Source organism: Canis aureus, chromosome 9 (genome assembly GCF_053574225.1).
Source record: "Canis aureus isolate CA01 chromosome 9, VMU_Caureus_v.1.0, whole genome shotgun sequence".
NCBI lineage: Eukaryota > Metazoa > Chordata > Mammalia > Carnivora > Canidae > Canis > Canis aureus.
In genome coordinates, this window is record NC_135619.1 from 70,804,971 (window position 1) to 70,812,964 (window position 7,994).

The window sequence follows — 7,994 nt, forward strand, 5'->3', positions numbered from 1 at the left end:
TCCTCAGATTAGTCATCTCCCTTCACCCCACCTCCCGCTGGCCCCCTGGCCCCAGCCCGCACCCTGGAAGATGGGTAACATGGTTTTAAGAATGAGACATCAAATCCCATGTCAAAGGCCACCTGCTCCTGGAAGTGTTTTGGGATCCCTGGGGGAAAGAGCAGACTGCTCAGGGCAGGGGTGGGGCGGGGGCAAGGGGCAGCATGTCACCACTCACTCCTGCCACACACGTTGGACACTGTGCTCTGTCATAGGCCAACGGCCCTGCGCCCGTCCTCGCCCCTTCATGCCCAGGGGAGTGTGATCTCTTTATGTCCATCTCTGCATGCATTTAACAAACCTGGCCTTTATTCTGTGCCATGTTCTGAGCTGGAACTGCAGACACAGAGGTGAATAAGAATGGTGTCCTCCAGTAGCTGATGATGAATGAGAAGGCAGGCAACCACCCTTTCCCACTCAGCGTGATAGGGACTCTAATGGGGCTGGCACTGGGCTGTGAAAGTAGAGAGGCTTCTGAGGCAGCCAGGAAAGGACACACAGGTTGGGAAACAATTCTTAGGGGAAGTAACATCTGAGTGGGGTTTTGAAGGATGTGTAGGAGTCTGTGGAGCCATTAAGAAGGGGAAGTCCAGACGACCTAGATTAGGAAAAGATGCCAAGTAGTTCAGTCTTCAGTCTAGCTGACTATACACAGCCTGGGGCAGCCCCATCACATGAGCAGTCCCATAAAGCATGTTAGAAAATTGTTTTTGTTTCTTGTTTACACTTCCAAGGCTCTAAAGTAGGTCCAGGCCAATGCCCAAGACACAGAGAGTGTTGAGAAAGAAGATATGTGCTGTCCGCTTCAGTCGGCTCTTCTCTCTGCACTCCCTATCCCCTCCTGGAGTATAAACTTCTGCTTCCCAAGGTCCATATACGTGTGTATAATTTTGCATTTCCCTACAGCAATTCACAGTGTGTGACACTTAAGAGATGCTCACTTGAGGGACGCCTGGATGGCTCAGTGGTTGAGCATCTGCCTTTGGCTCAGGGTGTGATCCCAGAGTCCCGGGATCGAGTCCCACGTCGGGCTCCCCACATGGAGCCTGCTTCTCCCTCTGCCTGTGTCTCTGCTTCTCTCTGTGTGTCTCTCATGAATAAATAAATAAAATCTTTAAAAAAGAGAGAGGGAGAGAGATGCTCACTTGATATTTACCTTAACCAATAATTGCATGACACACCGGGTTTGGCCAAGTACTTGTGATAATAGTGGCCTTGGGTAGCTTTTTCCTGCCCCGAGCCTAGTAACCTAGTCACACGCTGAGTATACTGCAGGTGCTCCTCACCTGACACCATCTGATGTAACAACAAGGGGCATGGGCAGTGCCATCTTTATTTTGCAGGTGAAGAAACCAGGGGTCAGGACAACTTGCAGGTCTGTCTGATGTGTGACGCCACACTTCTACACCGGTTCCCATATCATGGTTTGGGTCATGTGCCATGCCTCAGTAGAGAATAGTTAATTCAGGAAAATCCCCAAGACCTGAAGACTTGGTTTACTTGGCAATGTTTCCAGCTGAAGAGGGAAGGATGTGCACTCATTTCACTCCTCATGACCCTGTGTATGGCTCGTCCTCCAGGACCCAAGTGGCCAACCTGCTCCTCCATCCCCTTCTGCCTCAGCTCCCTCCTCCTCAGGCTCTAAGGCTGAGCAGGGCTCCCTCTGCCACGGTCCCAACCACCAGGAAGGGCCTGGCACCCACCCGCTCACTCTCGCTGCTGCCCTGTCCTGGGGACACCACCTGTCAGCAGCTGCCAGGAGCCCTTGAGATGAGAATAAAGGAATCAAAGCCGGCTCCCACCCCACCCTCAATCCCCACCAGACCTCAGCTCCTTTGGGCCTGGGCTCAAACTATGAGGCTGAGTACGCCACTCACCCTCCCATGCCTCAGTTCCCACACCAGTGAAGGGGGCGAAAACCCTCAGGGACCTTCTCTGGAGGCTGGAAAGATGAAGGGAAGAAAGAGCTGAATCAGCCCAGCACCTGCATCAGAGGTTCCAGGGGGCATCTTAATAGGGCCGATTTCTGAGCCAGTCTGGCTCCTTGGAGCAGGGCTAGGGGCTCTCCAGGTGATTCTGCTGGGAACCAGGTGGGGATGCACTGAGAACACAGGCACCAAAGACCCCCAGCAGCAACCTGGAGAACTCCGAGTGTGAGTCCTCAGGCCCAGGCTGGCCTGATGCCTTGCTGCGATGGGGTCACCACATGTCACCCCTACTCCCCCTCCCCCACACCCCATCGATAATGAGTTCTGGCCAGAACCTTGGACTGTCTCCCTCCATTCTCTTCTCCTCCATCCCTGCAGTGGCCACTGGCACCCTGACCCTCATTAAGTCCTCACCCAGGCCAGCACAGTAAACCCTAATGGCTCCCAACCACTCCCTAGTGCTTCCATCCTGCCATATTCCCCTGCCCAAACCAAGGCCCTGCTCCCTTCACTCACATCAGGGGACGCTCAGGCCTATGGCATCAGACTCTTTCCCCAGCAAGGAATTGAACCAGACCTTCTCAAGTCAACTGCCGTATCTGAGGGGCCACTGCCCAGGGCGCCCACGTGCTGCAGAGGCTGGCTGTCCTCCCTTCACTTGTGCTGGCCATCTGCATGCCCCCACCACTCTAGCTCCACCAATCTGCACCTGCCCACCCCTCAAGGCCACCTCAAAGGCCATGCCCTCCAGGAACCACCCCTTGGTCACTTAGGAGCACCTGATGCAAGTTCGAGCTAGCTCCATCATCTATCTCAAAGAGCCACACTCTGTCCCTGTGCTCATCTTCCATTTGACCCTCCTAGTCCACCTGCCAGTCTCGTCCTGTGCATGCAGGAGGCTTATCTCAGTGACTGACAGGCCCTCTGGCCCCCCAGATCTCTCCCTGGAATTCACCGGAGGCCACTACACCCCTACCCCAGCCCTACGCCCAGGTCTCCTTCCTCCTCCCCACCCCCAGCTGCCGTGCTATACCTTAGGCTTTCCCTCTTCCCCATTCACCCTTTTGCAAGCTGCTACATCTGTTAAAGTCCCCTCAAATGACCCAGTTTGAGGGTGCCCCGTTTCCTTCCAGGGCCTAACCCATATACATCCTGTATCAAAACAGCCTTATTAAAATGGTCTTGCCAAATGGGCCATCTAAAGTGTCCTGCCTCTCTCAGATACATAGTGCCATCTTTCCATCTAACCCAGGGCACCACCTCCCTAGAGAAATCATCTCTTAGGCACCCCCAAGAAATTCAAGTGTGACCTCAGCTTCTGGGGAAGCCAGAAACCCCCATTGTCTGGAAGCAGGAAAGTAAAGTTGGTCCAGTGTGACTGGAGACATTGGAGCCAGTATCCTAGCAAGGACAGGGACGTGTGAGGGTCCCCAATACAATGCTAACCACTAGAGGACACTTCTGCAGACCCCTTGAATGGTGGAAGGGAGCCTTCAGGGGAGGTAGAAGAGTAAGGGGGTGGAGGCAAGAATGTCCCTGATGCATCCCCAGGCCCTTGTGGGCAGACAGACATCTGGGGGGCTGGCCCGGACCCTCCCCACCTACCCACTCAGCTCTCCAAGGGAGCCACGGGAAATGTGAATGTTTCCAAAGTTCCCCAGGTGATTCTGATAAGCAGCCAGCCTGGGTGAATAGATGACTTGAAATTCCAACCAACTCAGAGTATACAGTTCTATGATCTAAGAATAATCAGATTCAAAGAGGACTCCAAGTTCTGATTCCACTCTGGTCCTTAAAACAGCCCAGAGGAATTTGACAGCAGCATGTCATAACCATCTGAAACCTTCTCCTTGGTTTTCCCAGCCACTCTGCACTCAGAAGATGCTTGCCCCAAACTCAGACTTCATAAAGATCAAAAGATCCCTACATTCAGATTCCAAAGAGGCACAGACCTAATTGCGACACCCAACTCGTCTTGGGCATAAATTTCACTTAGGTTCTGTGAAACAATAAATACATGTTTGAATTAATACCAATATTTATTGGGGTTTAGCAAGAATCCACACTGGTGTATATCTCTGAGTTTTATCTACATGTCCCTTATAGAGTTATTAAAACACCAAAATATAATTTTAATAATCAGTGGGATTTTAATTAACACACAATAATGATTCCCATTCAATTGGACCCCTTACATTCAGAAAGTAATTACTCATTCACGACACTTAATTTGAAGTGTTACCACAGATTTGTATCTCCTGAAGCCACAAGAAGTTAGATCATAATATTTCTTGTTAGAACTTATAAAGCAAGTTCACTTCAGAGAGAGAATGAAGACCAGGTTCCAAGGGAGGAGGGAAAAATTGGAAAGAGTAGGGAACCAGTTGGGTGGCCTCAGAGGAAGACGAGTGTGGTCTTGGGAGGGAGAACACCACCCGGCTTTCACCAACACATCAGATTTCAGGAGCATGGCCCAGCATGCTCCCCTGCACCATGCCCAGGGGTCCCCAGTGTTGAACACTTCCAAGGATGGAGAGCTCATTACCATAGAAAGAAAGGTGCCCTGTGCAACCTTGGAAAGTCCTCTATCCTCTCCAAATCTCCATTTTTCCGCCAGCCAAATGGAAGAAATAGAGTCTGGTCAGCCTGCCTCCTTGTTGCCACGAGTCCCAGTGAGCAGCTGGCTGGAAGCTTGCCTCCAAAGACACAGGTCTATCCAGACATTCAAGGTATTGAGGACTAACCCATAAAATGATCTGGTGCCACACTTCCCAAGGACATTGGGAGGCCCCCAGGCGTGGGCTCCATGGAGAGAAGCAGACACTCTGGTGACTAGGGCACCTCAGGAGGTCAGGCCATGGGCAAGACTGCCTTCAGAATTCCTGGGCTGCCTCCACCCTCCCCACCACCCCACACCTCAGAGGCATCTCCTGCTGGCTCTGGATGGCACCCCTCCCAACCATAGCCCAGTGTCAGGAAACATGGTGGCTCCAGGTGCAGAACGAACAGAGAGCTGAGCCTCTGGCCTCTCCAAGGCAGATTCACACCAGAGCTAAAGGAGAGAGCCTGCTTCCCAGGAAGGCCTTAGAAATGCATAGCAGGTGTACAAAGGAGAGCTGGACAGGAGATGTGGCCACTGCAGGAGGGCCCAGCAGGGCACTCAGGTCAGCCCACAGCCCCAGCAGCCAGACAATAGTCTCACTTTAAATAGCCAGGAAATCTCACTTCCTCCATCTCCAGGAAGATGAGTATTTTATTTTCTTAAGACTTATTTATTTGTTTATTTGAGAGAAGCGTGGGGGAGGGGCAGAGGGAGAAGGAGGAGAATCTCAAGTAGATTCCCCACTGAGCACAAGAGCCCAGTGTGGAGCTTGATCCCAGGACCCTGAGATCATGACCTGAGCCAGAATCAAGAGTCGGTCACTTAAGCGACTGAGCCACTCAGGTGCCCCAGAAGATGAATATTTTAAATGAGGTATAGATCACTCCACCAAATCTTTTCCACCTGTACAAAAAAATAACTCCATACTGACCAGCTAGGGCCAAGGTCCAGAGGGACACCTTACTTGCTTCTGAGCAGTGAGTCTCAACCTGGGGATGATTCTGGCCAAATGTCTGGAATATTTTTGTTCAGTATACCTTGGGGGTACCACTGGCATCTATTGGCAAAGGCAGCAATGCTGCCAACCATCCCACAAAGCACAGAATAGCTTCTTGTCCCCCACAAATATTGGCCCATCCAAAACATCAAAGGTGCTGAGATAGAGAAGCCCTAGTCTGGATCCATATCTGGCCCCCACTTCATTAGTGAATGGACATTGTTTGCATGTGGTCCAATTTGATTTTACCCCACTAGTCTCTCTATTCTATAGATGAGGAAGCTGAGACCCGATGGTTAACTGCTTGTTGGCGGTTGCACAGATAGTGGCAGAGCTAGACTAATCCCTGATCTGTCCGCTTCCTGAGACCTTCAGAAGACACATGCTGCATCCGGAGGCTAGATGCGGAAGGCATCATGAACTCCAAGGCCTTCCCTGAGAGCTAGAACTTTGAGCCCAGCACATGCTTAAAGCCAATTAAATCCAGGAAATATCTTGTATGAATTCAAGTTTCACTGTAAACACAAACCTCAGGCCACTGTGGGTTGAACATTCCCTGATTTGCCATGCTGAACCCATTTGCAATGGAACCTGGTTTCCCCTAGTTTTGACCCTCACAAAGAAGACAGACCCTGTATGTTCAGCCAACTGTCATTGTTGAGAAATTCACAGTAAACATACATGAAAAGGCCAGCTCCTGGGAGGCTCTCAGGAAGTGGACGATCCCTGTGAATTCCAGCAGGTGAGTTTGGCAATGAAGTACAAGAAAATTGTATACTGTTTATCTTCAAGAGTTGGCCCAAAACCAGGTGCCTCAGGGCAGACATTTTTCTTATATTCTTCACAGTTTTGAAGAGCCCAAGGAAAGAAAATAAACATATTCGTTAAGAATTGATTAACATTTCACTAACTGAAAGAGTTGTCCTCCAACATACCCACGGGGCCCATGGAAGGGGCCTTAACATGGGTAGGAGAGCCTATGTATATTGCAGGTGAGGAGACTGAGGACAGAGAGGAAGGATTGGCTCCAGCTGCTCGGTGGACTACAGCAGACCCCTGACTCCCAGGACATCCTGGAGCAAGGCTAGTGTGTTACAAGATGCACTCTAATGTACTCTCACAGGAATTTTTTCTGTCCCAAAGCACTAAATAATATCATGACCATGTAGTGTCTCCAACTGAACAGAGAAAGGGTAGAGACCAGTATCAATTATTCCCTTTTCATGGCAATTTCAAGGATACTTTCCAGACCAATGGTGCCAAAGGACTTCAAATGGTGTCCAGTCCAATTCCCATCCACCCACCTTGCAGCTGGGAAGAGTGAGATCAAGAATAGTAAAGTTTCAGGGTACCTGGATGGTTCAGTCCATTAAGCATCTGGCTCTTGATTTTGGCTCAGATCATGATCCCAGGGTCCTGGGATTGAGCTCCGTGCTCAGTGAGGAGTCTGCTTGAGACTCTCTCTCTCTCCTTCTGCCTCTCCCCCACCCCTCGTGTTCTCTCTCTCAAATAAATAAATAAATCTTGGGGATGAGGGAATACTAGTTTCTTGAGCAAATACATGATCCTGATCAAATGCCAGGTACCCCAAAAGGAAATAGTTACATAGGTAAATACAAGGGATGTGACAAAGAATAAAAGAACTGATAGTACAGAAAACCAAATCAGTGAAATAGACCATTGGTTGGAGAAATCCACCCCCCAATACCCAAGAAAAGGATCAATAGACAGTATGATGAGCAAAATGGTAGAAGGCAAGAAAATTCCATCATGGTGACACAGTATCCGTGCAACCGGAATTCCACACAGCCCAGGTCAGACAGAAAGTCAACACTAACCTGATAACCAAGAAAAAAACAATTTTCCTGAGATGAATATCTTCCTATTGAGTTTTTTTGTTGTACATACTAGACAAAAGTAAAGAGCCCAGTGCCTAAGTGATTCCTTTTTTAATCTAAAGGATGAAAAGGAAAAAAAAAATTGCCAGCATCCACACTAAGAAACAATGATTTGGCACCAGAACTTTCCTCCACATTCCCAAATAACAGAACACGTCAGAGCATCCTCCATGAACTAAGAAAAACAGAGAATCCTCCCCTGCCAAGAGACTGCTCATTGCTGAAATTAAGAAAGGAATTTCCAAAAAGCAAGCACATTGAAGGTTTATGCCTCATGTGCCTTTGGAGAAGAAAAAAATGACCTTGAGAGAGATTTTCTGGATAACTAAAAACTCTATCAAAATGAACAAAATCCATCAATAACATTGATGTGATTAGATAGATAATAGATAGATAGATAGATGATAATGATAGATAGATAGAAAAAGAGAGAAAGAGAGAAAGAAAGGAAAGAAAGAAAGAAAGAAAGAAAGAAAGAAAGAAAGAAAGAAAGAAAGAAAGAAAGAAATTTAACCTCACTGGTAAACAAG

The 7,994-nt window shown here is 49.0% G+C and overlaps 1 long non-coding RNA gene across 1 annotated transcript; it reads right to left on the reverse strand.

Moving 5' to 3' along the window:
• Positions 1 to 1,333: 1,333 nt before the first annotated feature.
• LOC144320206 (uncharacterized) lies at positions 1,334 to 3,680 on the reverse strand. Its single transcript, XR_013385764.1, has 3 exons — positions 3,573 to 3,680; positions 1,917 to 1,981; positions 1,334 to 1,555 (listed from the first exon to the last, which is right to left on the reverse strand). It is a non-coding gene; the product is annotated as an uncharacterized LOC144320206 (long non-coding RNA).
• Between the last annotated feature and the right edge of the window lie 4,314 nt (positions 3,681 to 7,994).